Here is a 24,070-nt window from a genome sequence, read left to right as displayed (position 1 = left end):
ACACAACACACTCACACAGTGATGGTTTGTCAGTAACATAGTACAATTTATAACTGTGTCACTTTAAAGCAACCAATTACCAAAGCACTCTTTTAGTAATGAACATTACAGCTGAATTAAATACATTCACTTTCTTTCAAGATCTGAAATGACACACGATTACAGTGATCTATAGAGCTCAGCTGAAATGCCAATCATCAAAAACATACAACTTCTCAGTATCTTCAGCTTCCTTTTTAAACAACATCTGGTTGTTCAACCTAAGTTTTAAAATCCAAACTCTACAGTCCTGATGGAAATTAGCTGCTTTCTAGTTTAAGACTACTTTTTAAGTTTTAACTAGCAATGAAGGCATAATTTGACACCTCAGTGATACACTATGAAGTAAAACTATAAACCAACATATCTGACACTGCTAAGTCTGTATGTAAGAGAATCTAACTGCAAAAATGTAGCAAGACTGTATTTTCACCTCTGGCTACAGCTAGAGTGAATGCTTTTTTTAAATTAAAAAAATAAATTTATTTATTTATTTTACTTTTGGCTGTTCTGGGTCTTTTTCTGCTGCATGGGCTTTTCTCTAGTTGCGAGAGAGAGGGCTACTCTGTAGTTGCAGGATACTGGCTTCTCATTGCCATGGCTTCTCTTGTTATGGAGCATGGGCTCTAGGGCACTTGCGCTTTAGTAGTTGTGGCACACGAGCTTAGCGCACAGTGGCATGTGGGATCTTCCTGGACCAGGGATTTAACTTATGTCTCCTGCATTGGTAGGCCAATTCTTTACCACTGAGCCACCGTGGAAGTCCCCTAGAGTGAATATTGATAGTACATCTTAGGAAAGAAACTTACATAGAATATTCAAATATTTTGCTGTCTGTTATGGAATAGAATCATGCATAGGAAGTTTTAGGGGCAGAAAATATTTATTTATTTTTCGGAACACCTTACTTTATACCAAACCCCTGAGATTTTTTTTAATCACTGGAGGAGAATATTTGTAAAATTCAAATTTCACAAAGAAAAGTTTCACATTTAAGGGAAGGAATTAGATTGTTTGTAAAAATAATTAAATTTAAAGCCTATCTGAAAGCTTCCGGAAGTCCTTCTCAGTTATTTGATCTAAGTAGCAGATGTTTTAAACCATTCACTGGAGCCCATCATGGTCTCTTTTTACCTAAAATGAACTCGGTCAAAATTATGAAAATCTACTGCCTCCAGAACTTCCCCAAATGTTTACCCAGGAACAGTAATTTATTTAAATATGCATTCCTGTGTTTGTTCAGTGTTCATTTAAAAGTGCACCACCCAGCAAAGCAGTCATGGGCTTTGGTCAGTTCAAATGTTCTAGGAATAAACCAGGATGATGGTGGCCATCTAAAATCACTGGCCTTTCACCTTGGAATTTTGGAGTAGGGAGTTGTTTCCTCTTGGCCAGAGAAGAGTAAATGACTTTGTAGGGTTACTCTGGGGCTGTGGACTGTATCTAAAGTGTTACCACTTCTCAGGTGGAAGGAATACCTCAATTACCTGGAAGCATTGTGTTAGTGAGAAATGAAGAGGAGTGGCACTTGATCACGATGGTCTCATTCTTGCCAGTGTAAATACACAGTCATGTATCAGTCATGCCTAGCATAAGAATAGATGTTTAAACATAAATTATTGAACTGGGATTTTCCTGGTAATCCAGGGGTTAAGACTTTGCCTTCCAGTGCTGGGGGTGGAAGTTCGATCCCTGGTTGGGGAGCTAAGATCCTGCAGGCCTCATGGCCAAAAAACCAGAACATAAACAAGAGAACATAAACAAGCATTGTAACAAATTCAATAAAGACTTTAAAAATGGTCCACATTAAAAAAAAATAAAAAAAACCTCTAAAAATAAAATAAATTATAGAACAATGTTGCTAATTGCTCAATAAAAAACTATACAAAAAAGACCTTAATGACCCATATAACCATGATGGTGTGATCACTCACCTAAAGCCAGACATCTTGAGTGTGAAGTCAAGTGGGCCTTAGGAAGCATCAATATGAACAAAGCTAGTGGAGGTGATGGAATTCCAGCTGAGCTATTTAAAATCATAAAAAGGATGCTGTTAAAGTGCTGCATTCAATATGCCAGCACATTTGGAAAACTCAGCAGTGGTCACAGGATTGGAAAAGGTGAGTTTTCATTCCAATCCCAAAGAAGGGCAATGCCAAAGAATGTGTAAACTTCCACACAATTTGCACTCATTTCACATGCTAGCAAAGTAATGCTCAAAATTCTCCAAGCTAAGCTTCAACAGTATGTGAACTGAGATGTTCAAACTGGATTTAGAGAAGGAAGAGGACCCAGAGATCAAATTGCCAACACCTGTTGGATCATAGAAAAAGCAAGAGAATTCCAGAAAAACATGTACTTCTGCTTTATTGACCACACCAAAGCCTTTCACTATGTGGATCACAACAAACTGGAAAATTCTTAAAGAGATGGAAATACCAGACCACCTTACCTGCCTCCTAAGAAATCTGTATGCAGGTCAAGAAGTAACAGTTAGAACCAGACATGGAACAATGGACTGGTTCCAAATTGGGAAAGGAGTATGTCAAGGCTGTATATTGTCACCCTGCTTATTTAACTTATATGTAGACTACATCATGCAAAATGATGGACTGGATGAAGCACAAGCTGGATTCAAGATTGTTGGGAGAAATACCAATAACCTCAGATATGCAGATGACACCACCCTTATGGCAGAAGGTCAAGAGGAACTGAAGAGCCTCTTGATAAAAGTGAAAGAGGAGAGTGAAAACGGTGACTTAAAACTCAACATTCAAAAAATGAAGATCACGGCATCTGGTCCCATCATTTCATGGCAAATAGATGGGGAAACAATGGAAACAGTGACAGACTTTATTTTTTGGGGCTCCAAAATCACTGCAGATGGTGACTGCAGCCATGAAATTAAAAGATGCTTGCTCCTTGGAAGAAAAGCAATGACAAACCTAGAGCATATGTAAAAGCAGAGACGTTATTTTGTTGACAAAGGCCTGTCTAGTCAAAGCTGTGGTTTTTCCAGTAGTCATGTATGGATGTGAGAGATGGACCATAAAGAAGGCTGAGAGCCAAAGAATTGATGCTTTTGAACTGTGGTGCTGGAGAAGACTCTTGAGAGTCCCTTGGACTGTAAGGAGATCCAACCAGTCCATCCTAAAGGAGATCAGTCCTGGGTGTTCATTGGAAGGACTGATGCTAAAGCTGAAGCTCCAATACTTTGGCCTCCTGATGTGAAGAACTGACTCACTGGAAAAGACCCTGATGCTGGGAAAGATTGAAGGCAGGAGGAGAAGGGGATGACAGAGGATGAGATGGTTGGATGGCATCACCAACTCAGTGGACATGAGTATGAGCAAGCTCTAGGATTTGGTGAAGAGGTCAGGGAAGCCTGGCATGCTGCAGACCACAGGATCACAAAGAGTCAAACATGACTGAGCGACTGAAAAACAGTGATTGAACAATGTTGCTAAAAGTTAAAATAAGCCTTTCCCCCTCAAGTAACTGGGATTTGTTGATCTAATGCCACTCATAATAATTCATTTTTTTATTTTTGGGCCTTCCCTTATCTACTGTCAGATGGAGTAAGCGCAAGATAAGCCTAAAAACAGAATAGCCATTCACCCAAGAAGAGATATCATGCATATCAGATGAAGTAAAGAGTTCTTTGGATACTGTGCTTTATTATCTTTATGATGTTCAAGGAGCAGATGGACCGGTAAAAAATAAATATTTCTGGAATGCAAAATGCCATACACATTTTTAAGAGTGAACTGAAATTTGTCATGTAAAGGATACTTTTATACTTGTGGTAGGAAATACATCCCTTTCCTTTTCCATAAATAAAAATGTTCTAAATTAGCACATTTCAACCAATTCAAATAAAGTGGAAAAATGTCAGAAGCACCATCCAACTAATTTTCTAGAAATAACCAACACTTTGATATAAAATTAAAGTTATATATTTTCTCCTTTTTTATTGAGATATACTTTACAAACTTCAAGAATGAAAGATCACTTGTTTAGTGTACAGTTCAGTAGTTTTTAGTATAGTTTGTGTGTTGTGTAAATAGCACAATAATCAATTTTTCAGCCATCCCTTGAACAACAAAGGAGAATCCATGTATTTATTGAAAATAAAATCCATGTGTAAGTGGACCTGTGCAATTGAAATCTGTGTTGTTCAATGGTCAAGTATATAATGTTTTCCTTAGCCACAAAAGGACCTCCATGCACTAGCAGTTACTCCCCATTCCTCCTTTTCCAAGGTCCCTGGAAACCATGAATCTACTTTCTGTGTCTATGAAATTTGCCTATTTTGGACATTTCTTATAAATGGAATCATACAACATATGGACTTTTGTATCCGACTTTTTTCGCTTAGCAAAATGTTTTTAAGGTTCATCCATGCTGTATTGATAGTAACTATCAGTACTTCATTACTTTTTATGGCACAGTATATTCTACTGTATGGCTACATGGCATTTATTTATTTATCAGTTGATGGACATTTGGATTGTTTCCACTTCTGGCTATTTTGGATAGTTCTGCTAGGCACATTCAAATTTTTTTTGGTGTGTGGCCATATGTTTTCATTTCTCCTGGGTATACATGTAGGAGTGGGATTTCTTGGTCATATGGTAACTCTAGGTTTAACTTTCTGAGAAACAGTCCAGTGTTTTTCCAAAGCGGCTGCATCATTTTACATTTCCACCAGCAATATATGAAGGTTCTAATTTGCCACATCCTTTCCAATACTTGTTACTGTCCATAGTTTTGATTAAAGCCATCCTAGTGGATATGTTAGCAACAGTTAGAAGTGGACATGGAACAACAGAATGGTTCCAAATAGGAAAAGGAGTACGTCAAGGCTGTATATTGTCACCCTGCTTATTTAACTGATATGCAGAGTACATCATGAGAAATGCTGGGCTGGAAGAAGCACAAGTTGGAATCAAGAATGCCGGGAGAAATATCAATAACCTCAGATATGCAGATGACACCACCCTTATGGCAGAAAGTGAAGAAGAACCAAAGAGCCTCTTGATCAAAGTGAAAGAGGAGAGTGAAAAAGTTGACTTAAAGCTCAACATTCAGAAAACTAAGATCATGGCATCTGGTCCCATCACTTCATGGCAAATAGATGGGAAAACAGTGGAAACAGTGGCTGACTTTATTTTTTGGGGGCTCCAAAATCACTGCAGATGGTGACTGCAGCCATGAAATTAAAAGATGCTTATTCCTTGGAAAGAAAGTTATGACCAACCTAGATAGCATATTAAAAAGCAGAGACATTACTTTGTCAACAAAGGTCCATCTAGTCAAGGCTATGGTTTTTCCAGTAGTCATGTATGGATGTGAGTTGGACTATAAAGAAAGCTGAGTGCCAAAGAATTGATGCTTTTGAACTGTGGTGTTGGAGAAGACTGCTGAGAGTCCCTTGGACTGCAAGGAGATCAAACCAGTCCATCCTAAAGATCAGTCCTGAGTATTCATTGGAAGGACTGATGTTAAAGCTGAAACTACAATACTTTGGCCATCTGATGTGAAGAGCTGACTCATTTGAAAAGACCCTGATGCTGGGAAAGATTGAGGGTGGGAGGAGAAGGGGACAACAGAGGATGAGATGGTTGGATGGCATCACCGACTCAATGGACATGAGTTTGAGTTGGTGATGGACAGGGAGGCCTGGTGTGCTGCGGTTCATGGGGTCACAGTCGGACACGACTGAGCAACTGAACTGAACTGAAGTGGGTATGCAGTGGTCTCTCATTTGGTTTTAACTGCATTTCCTTAAAGACTAATGATACTGAATATCTACTTATGTGCTTATCAGTGATTTGCAAATCTTCTGTGGAGAAATGTCTATTCAAATCCTTTGCCCATTTTAAAATTGGATTATGTTTTCAGTTTTGGGTTGAAAAGTTGTTTATGTATTGTAGGTATGAGATCCTTATCAGATATATGATTTGCAAATATTTTATTCCATTTTTTGAATTGTCTTCTCACTTCCCTGACAGTATCTGTGCTGGTTAACTTCATGTGCCAGCTTGACTGTGCCAGGGAATGTCCAGATATTTGGTCAATCACCATTCTAAGTGTTCTAGGGTAAGACTAACATTTAAATCAGTTAACTGAGTAAAGCACATTGCCCTCCATAATGTAAGTGGGCCTCATCTAGTCAACTGAAGGTATGAATAAAGCAAACAGGTTATCTTTCCCAGTTAATAGAGAATTCTTCTTGTCTGACAGCCCTTGCATTAGAACATCAATGTTTTCCTGCCTGCGAACTTGAACTGAAACCCCGACACTTCCTGCGTTGCAAATCTGCCAGCCTACATCCTGGAACTACGTCAGCTCTCTGGGCCTGCACTGTGCCAGCTCACCCCACAGATCTCGGGACTTGCCAGCTTCTATAATCACATGAGCCAATTCCTTTCAATAAATCTCTTTATATAAATACACATATATGTATGCATGCCTGTGTGCTAAGTTGCTTCAGTCATGTCTGACTCTTTGAGACCCCATGGACTGTAGCCCGCCAGGCACTTCTGTCCACAGGATTCTCCAGGCAAGAGTATTGGAGTAGGTTGCCCTCCTCCAGGGGATCTGCCCAACCCAGGGATCAAACTCTCATCTCTTATGTCTCTTGCATTGTCAAGCGAGTTCTTCACCACTAGCACCACCTGGGAAGCCCACATGTATATGCACATACACACACACACACATCCTATTGGTTCTGTTTCTCTGGAGAACCCTGACTTCTAAAGTCTCCTTTGAAATACAAGCATTTTTATTTCGATGAAGTTCAAGCTACATATTTTGTTCCTTTGGTTGTTGTGTTTTTGGCGTCATAACTGAGAAATCATTGCTTAATCCAAGGTAATGAAGATTTACACCTATGTTTTCTTCTAGGAGCTTTACAGTTTTAGTTCTTACATTTAGGTATTTGAGATGCAGTAAAGCAAAAGAATATATACTTTGGCACCATTTTATAGATGGAGTTTATGCAAAATTATACTACACATTGTTTATATATTTACATATTATCTATAATATATACTATACATTATGCTTTATATCAGGTATATATATACTAAGTAAAAGCATAAGAATAGCTACAGGAATGATTAAACACCAAGTCTAGATACTGATTGTCTTTCAGGGATACAGAGAGGAGTTAGATAAGTTAAAAGCAACGAGCATTCCTAGATATTTATAACACAATGATTTATTAACTAAGTTTGGTGTTCATATTGTAATACTGTATATATCTGTAAATGAAATATATCCTAATAAAGAAGCCAGTGTAATATCAAGAATCACATGAGGGATGCTAACTTATAATTATGTCTACATGGCATGGAGCTTCCCAGGTGGCAGTAGTGATAAAGAATCCACCTGTCAATGCTGGAGACATAAGAGACATGGGTTTGATCCCTGGGTCGGGAAGATCCCCTGGAGGAAGAAATGGCAACCCACTCCAGTATTTTTGCAGAAGAAATCCAGGGACAAAGGAACCTGGCGGGCTACAGTTCGTGGGTCTCAAAGAGTTGGACACGACTGAGCATCCGAGCCACAAGCATTACGTGGCATAGATTGAAATTCATTTTGTCATTGCTTGGTTATTCTTAGGTAAACACTCAAAGCTATTTTCTTGGTCTGTGTCTACTTACATTATTATTCAAATAATGTGGTTACTGTTCTACTCACACTTCATTTTATGTTGAATTAGATTCCTGCCAGGAGTATCCCATGGACAGGAGTCTGTCAGGCTGCAGTCGATGGGGTTGCAGAGTCAGACACGACTAAAACAACTTAGCATGCACAGACATATCTATGCTTTATGTATCCATTAATTCAAAGAAAGCAATAAGTTATTTGTTTTAATTTTAAAACATTAATAAAATTAATGTGTACTTACAGTAAAGTTTTCAAATAGGTAAAGAGGAAAAAAAGTCCCTTCCTCCTCGGCTCCTCCTATCTCCTAATTTTTGGATCTACTTTCCAGAGCTCACCCCTATTCAGGTTCTTATACACAATTTCTGAAGTTATCAATGCATTTACAAAGATAACCACACGGATGGCTTTTAATATAAACTGGATCATAAAATTCCATGTAGTTTTTCAACTTTTCTTCCATTTTCCATTATATATTAGAAAGCTTATCGAACTAGAGTAACAATGTGGATTTCACAAATAATAAATACATAATGGTATAGATTTATTGATGAATATCTAATAATAGATATTTATCTCCAATTCTTTTTGCTATTAATAACAATATTACAATGGATAGTCTTGAACTATATTTTTGCTTATTTGTGCAAACGTGTTTGTAGGAACAATTATGAGAGGTATAACTAATATATGTCTGCTATAGATCAAGTATGGCAAAAGACTAGAATGACTTTAAATACCAACTGACTCTGTCATCTGAGCATGCTAAATGGTCTTAAGCTAGACCAGTGACACTTTATTCTGAAAATGGTAATTTCTAATGATTAGAGAGGACTTAAGAAACATATGAATGAGTCTACTTATTAAAGGATGCTTAAGAAGGAATAACAAGGTATAGAGTCACCAGATTTAGCAAATAAGAAAACACAAGATGCCCATTAGATTTGAAAAATAGCTCTAACTGTCAAATTTTTGTAGTTTAATGAAAAAAATTGAATACTGACATTTAGGGTGTCCTGACAAAATTAATACAAGATCCCAGAACAAAAACATTACAGTATAGGACATATCTTATATATATAGAATGCCTACCTATACTACCAGGGAAGAACATAATTGACCCAATTTCTGTTCCTTGTCTGCATCCATTGATCTTTTTCTGTGTACGTCAGATCTATAGATGTGGGGAGGAAAGTAAGAATTAAGTACTGGGAGATTTTCAAGACTGGGTAGAAACAAATTGTTTCTTGTACTTATCATAATGTTTTCCATTGATTCCAAAGGGAAAAAAGTAGTATTTGCTTTTGCTGGTATTCTAAACAATTATAATATAAAATGTAATAATGGTAATTTAAAACTTATAACCTAATAATATAAAACTTAAATGAGATCAAAAACACTCTGGAGGGAACCATGAGTAGAATAACAGAGACAGAAGATAGGATAAGTGAGTTAGAAGATAAAATGGTGGAAATAAATGAAGCAGAGAGGAAAAAAGAAAAAAGAATCAAAAGAAATGAGGACAACCTCAGGGACCTCTGGGACAATGTGAAACGCCCCAACATTCTAATCATAGGAGTCCCAGAAGAAGAAGACAAAAAGAAAGGCCATGAGAAGTTACTCGAGGAGATAATAGCTGAAAACTTCCCTAAAATGGGGAAGGAAATAGCCACCCAAGTCCAAGAAACCCAGAGAGTCCCAAACAGGATAAACCCAAGGTGAAACACACCAAGACACATATTAATCAAATTAACAAAGATCAAACACAAAGAACAAATATTAAAAGCAGCAAGGGAGAAGCAACAAATAACACACAAAGGGATTCCCATAAGGATAACAGCTGATCTATCAATAGAAACCCTTCAGGCCAGAAGGGAATGGCAGGACATACTTAAAGCAATGAAAAAGAATAACCTACAACCTAGATTACTCTACCCAGCAAGGATCTCATTCAGATATGAAGGAGAATTCAAAAGCTTTACAGACAAGCAAAAGCTGAGAGAATTCAGCACCACCAAACCAGCTCTTCAACAAATACTAAAGGATCTTCTCTAGACAGGAAACACAGAAAGGTGGTATAAACGTGAATCCCAAACAACAAAATAAATGGCAACGGGACCATACCTATCAATAATTACCTTAAATGTAAATGGGTTGAATGCCCCAACCAAAAGACAAAGGCTGGCTGAATGGATACAAAAGCAAGACCCCTATATATGCTGTTTACAAGAGACCCACCTCAAAACAAGGGACACATACAGACTAAAAGTGAAGGGCTGGAAAAAAATATTCCACGCAAATGGAGACCAAAAGAAAGCAGGAGTCGCAATACTCATATCAGATAAAATAGACTTTCAAATAAAGGGTATGAAAAGAGACAAAGATGGACACTACATAATGATCAAAGGATCAATCCAAGAAGAAGATACAACAATTATAAATATATACGCACCCAACATAGCAGCACCACAATATGTAAGGCAAACGCTAATGAGTATGAAAGAGGAAATTAATAGTAACACAATAATAGTAGGAGACTTTAATACCCCACTCACAACTATGGATAGATCAACTAAACAGAAAATGAACAAGGAAACACAAACTTTAAAGGACACAATGGACCAGCTAGACCTAATTGACATCTATAGGACGTTTCATCCCAAAACTATCAACTTCACCTTTTTCTCAAGTGCACATGGAACCTTCTCCAGAATAGATCACATCCTGGGCCATAAATCTAGTCTTGGTAAATTCAAAAAAACTGAAATCATTCCAGTCATCTTTTCTGACTACAGTGCAGTAAGATTAGATCTCAATTACAGGAAAAAATTATTAAAAATTCAAACATATGGAGGCTAAACAACATGCTTCTGAATAACCAACAAATCATAGAAGAAATCAAAAAAGAAATCAAAATATGCATAGAAATGAATGAAAATGAAAACACAACAACCCCAAACCTATGGGACACTGTAAAAGCAGTGCTAAGGGGAAGATTCATAGCATTACAGGCCTCCTCAAGAAACAAGAAAAAAGTCAAATAAATAACCTAACTCTACACCTAAAGCAACTAGAGAAGGAAGAAATGAAGAACCCCAGGGCTAGTAGAAGGAAAGAAATCTTAAAAATTAGGGCAGAAATAAATGCAAAAGAAACTAAAGAGACCATAGCAAAAATCAACAAAGCTAAAAGCTGGTTTTTTGAAAAAATAAACAAAATTGACAAACCATTAGCAAGACTCATTAAGAAACAAAGGGAGAAGAACCAAATTAACAAAATTAGAAATGAAAATGGAGAGATCACAACAGACAACACTGAAATACAAAGGATCATAAGAGACTACTACCAGCAGCTCTATGCCAATAAAATGGACAACTTGGAAGAAATGGACAAGTTCTTAGAGAAGTATAACTCTCCAAAACTGAACCAGGAAGAAATAGAAGATCTTAACAGACCCATCACAAGCAAGGAAATCGAAACTGTAATCAGAAATCTTCCAGCAAACAAAAGCCCAGGACCAGATGGCTTCACAGCTGAATTCTACCAAAAATTTAGAGAAGAGCTAACACCTATCTTACTCAAACTCTTCCAGAAAATTGCAGAAGAAGGTAAACTTCCAAACTCATTCTATGAGGCCACCATCACCCTAATTCCAAAACCAGACAAAGATGCCACAAAAAAAGAAAACTACAGGCCAATATCACTGATGAACATAGATGCAAAAATCCTTAACAAAATTCTAGCAAACAGAATCCAACAACATATTAAAAAAATCATACACCATGACCGAGTGGGCTTTATCCCAGGAATGCAAGGATCCTTTAATATCCACAATTCAATCAATGTAATACACCACATTAACAAATTGAAAGATAAAAACCATATGATTATCTCAATAGATGCAGAAAAAGCCTTTGACAACATTCAACATCCATTTATGATTAAAACTCTCCAGAAAGCAGGAATAGAAGGAACATACCTCAACATAATAAAAGCTATATATGACAAACCCACAGCAAGCATCACCCTCAATGGTGAAAAATTGAAAGCATTTCCCCTGAAATCAGGAACAAGACAAGGGTGCCCACTCTCACCACTACTATTCAACATAGTTTTGGAAGTGTTGGCCACAGCAATCAGGGCAGAAAAAGAAGTAAAAGGAATCCAGATAGGAAAAGAAGAAGTGAAACTCTCTCTGTTTGCAGATGACATGATCCTCTACATAGAAAACCCTAAAGACTCTACCAGAAAATTACTAGAGCTAATCAAAGAATACAGTAAAGTTGCAGGATATAAAATTAACACACAGAAATCTCTTGCATTCCTATACACTAACAATGAGGAAACAGAAAGAGGAATTAAGGAAACAATACCATTCACCATTGCAACAAAAAGAATAAAATACTTAGGAGTATATCTACCTAAAGAAATAAAAGACCTATACATATAAAACTATAAAACACTGATGAAAGAAATCAAAGAGGACACAAACAGATGGAGAAATATACCGTGTTCATGGATTGGAAGAATCAATATTGTCAAAATGGCTATACTACCCAAAGCAATCTATAGATTCAATGCAATCCCTATCAAACTACCAACGGTACTTTTCACAGAACTAGAACAAATAATTTCACAATTTGTATGGAAATACAAAAAACCGCGAATAGCCAAAGTAATCCTGAGAAAGAAGAATGGAACTGGAGGAATCAATCTGCCTGACTTCAGACTGTACTACAAAGCCACAGTCATCAAGACAGTATGGTACTGGCACAAAGACAGAAATAGAGATCAATGGAACAGAATAGAAAGCCCAGAGATAAATCCACGAACCTATGGTCACCTTATCTTCGACAAAGGAGGCAAGGATATACAATGGAAAAAAGATAACCTCTTTAACAAGTGGTGCTGGGAAAACTGGTCAACCACCTGTAAAAGAATGAAACTAGAACACTTTCTAACACCATACACAAAAATAAACTCAAAATGGATTAAAGATCTAAATATAAGACCAGAAACTATAAAACTCCTAGAGGAGAACATAGGCAAAACACTCTCCGACATAAATCACAGCAGGATCCTTTATGACCCACATCCCAGAATTTTAGAAATAAAAGCAAAAATAAACAAATGGGACCTAATGAAACTTAAAAGCGTTTGCACAACAAAGAAAACTATAAGCAAGGTGAAAAGACAGCCCTCAGATTGGGAGAAAATAATAGCAAATGAAGCAACAGACAAAGGATTAATCTCAAAAATATACAAGCAACTCCTCCAGCTCAACTCCAGAAAAATAAATGACCCAATCAAAAAATGGGCCAAAGAACTCAACAGACATTTCTCCAAGGAAGACATACAGATGGCTAACAAACACATGAAAAGATGCTCAACATCACTCATTATCAGAGAAATGCAAATCAAAACCACAATGAGGTACCATTATACGCCAGTCAGGATGGCTGCTATCCAAAAGTCTACAAGCAATAAATGCTGGAGAGGGTGTGGAGAAAAGGGAACCCTCTTACACTGTTGGTGGGAATGCAAATTAGTACAGCCACTATGGAAAACAGTGTGGAGATTTCTTAAAAAGCTGGAGATAGAACTGCCATATGACCCAGCAATCCCACTTCTGGGCATACACACCAAGGAAACCAGATCTGAAAGAGACACGTGCACCCCAATGTTCATCGCAGCACTGTTTATAATAGCCAGGACATGGAAGCAACCCAGATGCCCATCAGCAGACGAATGGATGAGGAAGCTGTGGTACATATATACCATGAAATATTACTCAGCCATTAAAAATAATTCATTTGAATCAGTTCCAATGAGATGGATGAAACTGGAGCCCATTATACAGGGTGAAGTAAGCCAGAAAGATAAAGACCATTACAGCATACTAACACATATATATGGACTTTAGAAAGATGGTAACGAGAACCCTATATGCAAAACAGAAAAAGAGACTCAGATGTATAGAACAGACTTTCGGACTCTGGGAGAAGGCGAGGGTGTGATGTTTCAAGAGAACAGCATCGAAACATGTATATTATCTAGGGTGAAACAGATCACCAGCCCAGGTTGGATGCAAGAGACAAGTGCTCGGGGCTGGTGCACTGGGAAGACCCAGAGGGATCGGGTGGAGAGGGAGGTGGGAGGGGGGACCGGGATGGGGAATACATGTAAATCCATGGCTGATTCATGTCAATGTATGACAAAAACCACTGCAATGATGTAAAGTAATTAGCCTCCAACTAATAAAAATAAATGGAAAAAAAATAAAAGCAAAAAAAAATTCTTTTCCGATAACAACAAAAAAAATAATATAAAACTTGATTTACCTGTAATAATGCTTCTTGATTTCTAATATGAATAGGGATCCATGCTAAGAAATGAAAAATAAAATCTTCTTTTTTAAAAATCCCACACAGCTACAAGTACTTGAAAGGTCTTTCAAATTATTTGACTCAGAATAGAATGAGTTCTAGAAAATCTGTTATTGTTACACTAATTTATATTACTTGTAGTATTTGGAATTCTTGAATGTTGGACATTTGGAACTATAAAGTACTATAAGCCCTTAACACTGGTAGTTATATTGCTAAGAAAGAGTTATATAAAAAAAGAGAAATGGTCTGCTGCTTTATATACAAATATACACCCTTTGTGTATTTTACCATTTTGGGTTGAATATTTGGTAGAATATTTTGAAAAGTTGGATGGCACATTAATTCTTTGTATTTTATGAAAAGAAAATTTATTCACTCTAAAAATAGTCTTCAGCAATTTAAATATTTTGAGTTTGAATTTCAATATGATAGATGAAGTGAAATATTTATGAATTGTAAGAAATGCAATTATAATGGGGAAATAGAAGAATATATAATTTTGTAGATTAAAACATTTATAAGCAGTTTGCATTTGTTTGATATATTGTTAAAAAATGTGAAGTCCTTTGAACTTTTTTTGTAACCACAATTTCTCTGAATTATCAATGCAAGCATTTTCCACCAATAATTCTCCATGTCAAATGAGGACAGAAAACCAGTCATGAGATAAAAATGAGGCACTTAAGACAATCTGTTCCTGGAGTTCAGGTCCACACCTAACAAATTCCAAAAGTTCTTCAGACCTCAGCAAGTCAAAATACACTACGGAAATCATTTGTGACAAGAACTCTTGGGCTAAGCTTTAAGTAATCAGTATCTGGTTAGGACAGGAATCACCCAGTATCCTGTGGAGGAAAACAGCTGACATGAAGGCCATTTCAGCTTTCCCTCTTATAATCATGCTTTCTAATGTACTGCCAATTCACTCCTGGGCTGCCCTCGATAAGGACTGTTGCATTACGGGAATCCAGTGTTCACAAATGCAGACTTCTCAGGGCTCCCCACCCCCATCTTTTCCTGCAGATCATTTCTACAGTGAAATTGTGCTTTTATCACAGAAATCCCTTCTAAATGCAAATCCTAATGAATCATGAAGATCTCCCAGATTTAATCACACTACTGTTTTGTTGGATGCGTCGAGTGAGAGAGCAACACATCCTTTCTTTTTTAAAATTGAAAATTCAAAGGCACAGGCACCCACGTTCTATTGCTTCCATACAACAAGCATCTTCATCATTGCTAACAAAGAAGAAATAAAATCCCTTCCAGTTAATTCCAAACCAGAATCTTTTAAAGGTCATGGACACTGCATCTGGGCAACCCTATTGAGTGCATCTGCTGTCTGAACAAGTTCAGGGACTGCCTTCTACAGTCGGTGATAAGGTACCTCTGAGAAGGAAGACTGCTGAGACTCCATGAGCTTTAGGATCGAATGATCCTAAAGAGAGGATCTGGTCCTCTCCTTGTCTATTTAATTTGACTTTAAATCTTAAAATGGCAACATATATTGTAAACTAATTATACTTTAATAAAATAAAATAAAAGCATAAAAAATGCTACATATTCCTCAAGCAGGATTTTTGAAGAGAGAGAAATGATCTGCTTAAATGTCCTTTGAACAAAAGCAAGAGCAGGTCAACCTGCTATTGACCCAGAATGTTTTTCTGTCTGTTGGTGGCACACAGCTGCCACCTAGGGGTGGAAAGAGGCACTACCGGCTCTTCTCCAAGTGAGATGGGCTTACGAGGGCTGGGCGGAATAAATGATTCAGTCTCTACTGACAAAACTGAATACAGTCCAACCATGAATACAGAAAAGACAAAAACAGAAGAATTATGGGATACCTGGAGCATCAGGGGAGGTAGGTGATAAAAAAGAGCATGAGCTTTGGTGATGGTGCCCAGACCTTGGACTCAGTCCCGTTTCTGGAGCCTGTGGACTCTATGACATTTATTACGTGTCTGCATCATAGGACTTTCTAAGTGCCACGTATGGTAAAGAACCCGCATGCCAATGCAGGAGATGCAAGAGATGCAGGTTTGATCCCTAGGCCAGGAAGATCCTCTGGAGGAGAGCATGGCAACCCACTCCAGTATTCTTGTCTGGAGAATCCCATGGATAGAGGAACCTGGAGGGAGGGCTACAGCCCATAGGGTCACAAAGAGTCGGACATGACTGAAGTGACAGCCTGCACACGCACACGTCTCAGTTAAAGGTGAGACCATAAGCCCCCCTCTCCAAGACAGTCATGAGAAGGAAATGATATTACATGGTTGAGAGGCATCCTGTACATACATAGTACGTAGCAGCTGCTCAACAAATCTGAGGTATTGACAGAGCCATATTCAGGCTTTTCTAGTTTCTGGGACATTTTTTTAATTGATATTAACATTAGACCATGAAATGTTATCCTATATATAAATGTGCCCAATAAGTGATCTTACTTCCCCCACCCCCTTACCTTTGCCACAACTTTTTCTATCTTGGTTCAGATGAAAGCTCAGGTAGTGTTCTTCACTAGATAGGGTTTACCTATACAGATAGCCACTCCACAATAGGACTTCTATTCTAAGCAAGCCAAGAGAGATTTCGTTACTTAACGAAATGTGTTATGTAAACAGGATCATCCAGAAAAACACACTTGCCATAAGTTCCCAAAAGAAATGCATTTGCAGATATTTACCCATCACTATCTCTGTTGTTTGGATGCCCTACAAAAGCTGTTACTTATGCACGCTACGCCAAATGTCCTAAAGCTCCCAGCTTATTAGGTTAGAAATGATGCTGAAGAGCCAAGGGAACATTTTCTATTATGGTCAAAGATCAGCTGGCATTGTACACGGTGATACTGCTGCCCAGGAATAGACACTCCTCTATCCTGATCTAGCATCTGAGGAGGGGCACCTGACGCTATTGTGGGCAGCCACCCCCCACCCGTGGGCACACTCCTTTCCACTGCTGATGGAAATGCAGATGCAAAGAAGACCAGGTACACAGCATATTGCTCCTGTTCAACTAGACTGTCATGCAAATCAAAAGGGAACCAATATGAGGGGGAGGGGAGAGAATTGCAAAGGCTGTTCAAATGCATTTTAGGTTTGCCACAGGATTCTATTAGGGGTCACTACCAGCTAGGGCTTCCTGGTGGCTCAGTGGTAAAAAAAGAAAAAATCCACCTGCCAATGCAGGACACCTGGGTTTGATCCCCTAGAGAAGGAAATGGCAACCCACTCCAGTATTTTCGCCTGGAAAATCCCAAGGACAGAGGAGCCTGGCAGACTACAGTCCATGGGGTCACAAAGAGTCGACATGACTTACCAAATAAACAACAACAAAAACCAGCATTCTTACAGGACCTTGGCCAGTGCTTAAAAATAATTAATTTCTTGAGTTTTCCTTCTACTTGGTTATTGGTAGAAAAAACCAGGCTTATGGCTCTGCAAAATGGTTAGCATTCAAAATACTGCAAAATATTTCTAGCCCTTCAACTTTATTTCATAGACCTACCTTCTCTAAGGAAGATATTTTAATGAAAAAGTAAAACAAGTGGATCAAAACTCCTCCTGCTAATGGATCTGGAAAGTAATTTTGGGGAAGGGAGTGGGAAGACATTGAAGTGGCAGGGTTAGGAAGGGGAGTGAACTCGCAATGGGCAGGCTTACCAGTTCTGTGGTGACTCAACTGCCTGAATCAACCTCAATTTTAAAGGTATCCAATTTTTGGTATGGAAGTATTAGGAAAGAACAAACTAGCAGAATTTGTTCTCAAAGGAGATGTGGGTGTATCTCTACATTTTGGGAACCTTGTTCTGGTTATGGACTTACCACGGACACTTCCTCTCCCACCCACTTCTTTCCTGCTTTCTTACCATCACAAGCCGGGGTACTTTTAGGTCTTGTGCCTAGGACTTGCAAATGCCTCGGGTGGATAAGAATGCTTTTCCTGTGTAAGAACATAAGACATTTTAGGAACAGGAAAAGCCTATCCGGTCCAACATACCTGCCCTTTTTAGGTTTATCTTAATCTCACCTTCCTGCATTTTACCTTCCTTCATTTTCCTGCACAGGAAAAAAAAAAAAAAAAGGATTTCTTGTATATTTCTCATGAGAAACCTTTACTATCACTAGACATGATAACATCTGACATCCATTTTATTTTATTTTTTTTGACATCCATTTTAGTATCACCATCTCTAATGATTTCTAAAAAAACAGTTTGCAAAGCAAGTAGACAGTTGACAATTTTTATAGAATCATAAACTGTGAGTTTGAAAGAAAAAGTTGCAAAGACTGGCTTTGAGTGATGGGAAGGTCATTAGGCTTGATTTTACACCTAGCTTCTAATTGTGAGTTCTGTTATTTGTCATGTTCTGGGTACCAACATTTACTTTCAGTGTACTTAGTGATAAGGGGTATGTTTATGTGGAACAGGACTTACTATGGAGAAAAGATGCAAGTGACTAAAGCTAATCATCAACAGCGGAGACCTGCTAAAAAGCTTAACATTCTCCAAGCCCTTCCTTGTTCCCTGTTCCACATTTCATCTCTGGAATTTACAATAGGGTGAGGTAAGCAGCTGACCATCACCAAAAAGGTGATATATTTATTCAGCAGATGTTTCATTATTCGAGAAAATTCACATTTTCAATGAAAAAGCCAAAAGATAGACCTTCTATACAAGGGATTCTTGGCAGTATTTATTTTTGGAGTCTGCAAGTTTTATGCACTGAATTTTTACTTTTTAACCATGCAGATCAACAAATCACTGAGAAGACACCAAAACTGTCTGCCAGATGTTGACTGCTGATTAATTTGTCTTAAGTTCAGCCAAAAGGGAAGAAAATATGATGGGTGGAGCATGAACAGCAAGCACAATCAACATCTGACCAACCAGGGTTTCCTGTCACCTTGGGAACAAAATTGATTGGCACTGGTTTCCTGTGTACAAAGTTAAAAACCAGTAGCAACTGAAGTAACAAGAATAAACTACAGATAAGAGCCTTGGAAATTAAATCAAGTCATACCACTGAAACTTCAGCCTGAAACTCTGAGCAGAAAAGTCCTAAGATGACTTTTGAGGGGATTTTTTTTTTTTTTCTTTTAAGTCACTTTATATTTAAAGTACAATGACTTCCAATTTTGCCCTTTCTGGCAGCCTGAAATTATTAAAAAGCCACAAAAGTTAAAACTTATGTTAGGGGCCATATATTTTGTCCAAGATTAAATATTTCGCATCAAACAAAAGACACTATTTTACTAATGCACCAAAGTCAATTTTTGTTTCAGTTTTTACTCTATCTTGAATTATACTTATAGCTTTCAGGGAGCAGAGGAAATCTTTTCTATAAAGACAGTCCAGTGTACAGGCAGATTAAATATTAATACTATTTGTAACTTAAATGTTCAAAATCTGGAATTACGGAAGGTGAAATAGAGTCAATACAGAACCAAAGCATCAACGTCATTCACCTTTTCTGTTGTGAGTAAGTTTTTCTTATTCCCTTGGCTGCTGTTGCCATCAGCATTAAATAGCATTCTTACTGCAGTTGTATGTGTTTGGTCCAATAAGTTTCTATTTGCCTTTAGTGTGGATTCTAAAATTTTATTTCTTTATTGTTTTATTCATTCACTCACAAATACTTATTAAACATAAATACTCCATATATCTAAATACATGGAGACTCATCTATAAACTGAGGATATGACAAATTTGGCAGTATGGTTCATTTGCTTTCTATTTTTAAGAAATTGCAGTCAGAGACTCTAAAATGTTAGACAAGCACCCAAAAGGACAGGCACAGATTGTTGAGGGCTAATGAAAAAGGGAGCAGAAATGTTTGCAAAATATATTATCTTTGAAAGACACTTTACTTGAAAATTGTAAGAAATTATCATTTCAGTTGAAAGAGATGTTTTTGGGAAAGTTAGTTCGTATCTTCCTCTTCAGTTTGTCCAATTTCAGGATCATTCTCAAAATTCATCCATTCATTATATAGGTAAATTGTAGAATACTTCTCATACTATATCTTAGAATTCATATTATTACTACCCGCTTCCTGGTTAAAGTGGGTCACAGAGTCAGACGGGTTGTGGATCAAATTCAGGTTCCTTAAGACTGGGTGATCTTGATCGTTTCTCGGCCTTCTGGCTAAGATCAAATGAAGACTGTGTGAACTTGGCCAAGTTACTAACTGGAACGTACATCAGGTTTCTCATCTGTAAAATGGGGATACGACTAATACATTTACTTCATCAGGTTGTTGTGGAAATTAATTGAGACAGTCTCTGTGAAACACCTAGAAGGGTGCTCAGTACATGGTAAGTGCTGTGTAACTCTTAACTGTATTATTAATATTATTACTGCTATGATGCTGCTGCTGCTGACACTTCTGTTGCCAAGACAGCTGCTACAATCATCACAGCTTTCTCTGCAGTTACAACGACTGTGGTTATGGATTCTTTTGTGACCGATATTGCTAGCTCCCCTTTGGAGCTAACACTGTTGCTGCCACTGTTATAACTACGGTGGATGCTTGCTCTTATTCCTGATGCAATCCCTGCTGTCACAGTTACCAGCGATTACGAGAGGTCTGGTGTGTATGAAGGCGTGTGTGTGTGTGCATGCAAGTCTAGAGGGATATACAAAAAGTGTTAATGGTGGTTCCCTCTGGTGGTGGAACTGACCATGAAGTAACTTTTGCGCTTTTGTTTTGGCTGAAATATGCTTTCAACATTTCGGCAGTAACAACATATTATTTGTAAAGTATATTAAAAATTGAAAAAAAAAATTAATGAGTTGGATAAACACTGATTTCTCATATCTACCAATGGTTTGCACAGCCTCATGGTCAATACTAGCTTTCTGAGAAAGGAAGGGTGTCAACTGTGTTCAAAAGGCATCTTATATATTATCCTATTATAAAGTCAGCATAAAGAGACTGGGAGACATAATGTATTTGCCATCTAACTATGTCCTAAGATCACATAAGACATTTAGTCACTGATTTATTTTGCTTTTATCTTTATCTCATGTCAAACCTTTCCTCATTTATCTTTAAGGAGAGATAATTTTGATAAGAGGAGAGATCTTTTGTATGTTTTAGCTTAACTGCTCCCAGGAGAATGCCCTTGGGTTGGCCCATAGCTCAGTTTTGAACAATTATCCTGACTTATGCTGAAAACAATCCCCTCAAGTTATGCTAAGAATAAATAAAGCACAATGGAGTAAAATTATCCACTAAACCTAGGAAAAGCTCTATATTTTAGTCAGGAAATCTACATCATTTCAATGTAATACGTTTTTATGCTTCTGTCACTAAATATTTTCAGATTCCCCAGTTCTTGATTTGGGAACTGAATACTGGTCAAAAAAAAAAAAAAGTGCCAACAGCAAAGTCGGGTGAGTTTATATAAACTGACAATTGTCCTTGTGGTACAAACTATTTTAATAGAATAGAGAAAATGGTGGGAAAGAATGGAAAACATTCAGAACAAAGTGACTTTTTTTAGACTAATGTCATAGCAATACTTAATTTATTTACTGTTTCCCTTACCATCTGTCCTGAAACTTTAAGTATTTAAGGGTTAAACATCTGACTCTGAGCCAAATGAGCCAAATGATGACTTTATTTCTGGACTATCTGTTAAGTTCTAGGATGAACGGATTCACCATCCAGGACTCCAACAAAACCCTGGTTGAAGGCAAACTAATGAATTTATCTCTCTTTGCTAAGGGAGGGTCTTGCAGGACCTTCTAAGCCTACATAAGAAAATCATAGTTAAATAGTATTGCTTCTTGTGTAGACTCATATCAGAGACTGATCATGAAGACAGGTGATATTTTCAATATAACTTTTAGACATTGTCCAGGGGACCCACCCTGAAGCCCAGTAAGGAATGATGCCCCCACCCGTCCTCCTCCTCTTACTTCCCCTCCTTCCCCAGCCCACTGCCCCTCCTCCCTTCCCTCTCCTCCTCCTCATCCTTCTACTTCTTTTAAAAAAAGTCTACTCTATCTTTCTGCTTGTATTTTGGTCGATTGAATTCAGGAACATTTCATCAGAAATCCAATTTGAGGCAACAAATATCTATTTGTTGCATCTATTGTGAGTAAGACACTATAACACAAAAATCAGGCTTCAAATCTGGGTAGAAATTTAATGCCCTAGAAATGTATGTGCAACGGTTGACAGCTTGGAGTCTCAAGCCAGATCACCTATATTCTTTTTATGGTTCCCACGACCAGCTTGAGCAAGTGACAAAACTTCCTGGGGCCGTGTTCCTCTTGTTAAACAGGGCTGATAACTGCAGGACTGTTTTGTATTTGAGCTATACACGTAAAGCATTTGCAACACTGCCTGGAATGTAGTAAACACTCAATATAATGTTAACTGTTATTACTCTTGTCATCATGGGATAGCTTGCATTTCAAAAATAAGGTTCTTTCTTACTTAATTTCATGTCCTCTTTTCAAAAAATTTTTTTTTTCCAAAATTTTGGTACATATAGGGAAGATGATGGGGAAGAGTTGGTGGGGTGGGGTGGGTTTTTGGTAAAAATAATATATATATTAAAATTCCTACCTAGTGCTAAAGATGCCACATGTTTATTGTTGTATATTTGATCGTATAAAAGGCTTCAGATGGCAATATAGTAAAGAAGAAATCTTGAAATTGTCTCATAAACTTGTAAGGGCCTCATGATAGATGATACTGAGTTCTGGGTCCCAGTCCTAATTTTTCCTTTCTCAGAAGATTAAAACACTCATTTATTGATACAAAAGTCCTCCTGGAAAGGAGTTTTTGTTGAACATTAAAAAACTGAATTACTTTTGAGAAAAGGTGATTAAAGACTTTAATTACAATGACAAGATAAAATGTCAACTTTAGAATGGGTTATAAGGATAAAAAATCAGAATATTTAACTTCTAAGCATAAATGATACATAGCATATTAAAATTAATCATGAAGTATAAAAGAAAACTTCACAAAGGAACTTTTAAGAGAAATTATCGCCTTTTTTTTTTTTTTTTTTACTAAAATCAGGCTTCCAAGTGGCCAACGAAAAAATGTATCTGAGAGTCAGCAACAGCTTTTCTAGGAGCTATTTTTGGATTTATATTCATTATAAACAGCTCTGTGTGCATGCTGCTTGCTCAGTCGCTTCGGTCGTGTCTGACTCTTTGTGACCCCATGGACTGTAGCCTGCCAGCTCCTTTGTCCATGGGATTCTCCAGGCAAGAATACTGGAGTGGGTTGCCATTGGCTTTTCCAGGGGATCTTAGGGGCTGTATCCTGCAAGGCTCCTCTGTCCACGGAATTCTCCAGGCAAGAATACTAGAGTGCTTTGCCATACCCTCCTCCAGGGGATCTTCCCGACCCATGTCTCTATGTCCTCTGCATCGAGAGGCAGGTTTTTACCACTAGTGCCCCCTGGCAAGCCCTTAGGGGAATATGATGTAGAATTATGTTTGGGAACCACTGCTCTGAGGTTTCTCTCAACTCTCAAATGCGGTATTTTTGACTTTTCAAGAATGCCCTGGTTCTACTATTATCACCACCTACTTCCAGACTATCACCATGCCAACCACATGACTACTGCCACCAGCAGCGAGTGGAAATGAGAGGGGGTACAGTGCAGTGCAGTGCGTGTGTGCTTAATCGTGTCTGATTCTGCAACCACATGGACTGTAGCCTGCAAGGCTCCCCATCCATGGAATTTCCCAGGCAAGAATACTGGAGTGGGTTGCCATTTCCTTCTCCAGGTGATCTTCCCCAACCAGGGATCGAACCCACATCTCCTACATCTCCCACACTGGCAGGGAGATTTTTACCAACTGCATCACCTGAGAGGGGGGAGTCAGCACTTATTAAGGTCTAATGTGCCCCAGGTACCTTGATAAGCAATACAAGTATTAATGGTGTAAGACATCATCCTTATCCCAAAGAGCCTACAGTTTCGTTCACTAAA

At 37.9% G+C, this 24,070-nt stretch overlaps 1 protein-coding gene across 3 annotated transcripts in view; it reads right to left on the bottom strand.

Moving 5' to 3' along the window:
* PTPRR (protein tyrosine phosphatase receptor type R) overlaps nt 1-24,070 on the bottom strand; it is a 270,659-nt gene that overhangs the window by 64,020 nt on the left and 182,569 nt on the right. The window lies entirely within an intron of this gene.

Source organism: Odocoileus virginianus, chromosome 24 (assembly GCF_023699985.2).
Source record: "Odocoileus virginianus isolate 20LAN1187 ecotype Illinois chromosome 24, Ovbor_1.2, whole genome shotgun sequence".
NCBI classification, from domain to species: domain Eukaryota; kingdom Metazoa; phylum Chordata; class Mammalia; order Artiodactyla; family Cervidae; genus Odocoileus; species Odocoileus virginianus.
The sequence above is the reverse complement of the archived record's forward strand: the minus strand, read 5'-3'. Positions and strand labels throughout refer to the sequence as shown.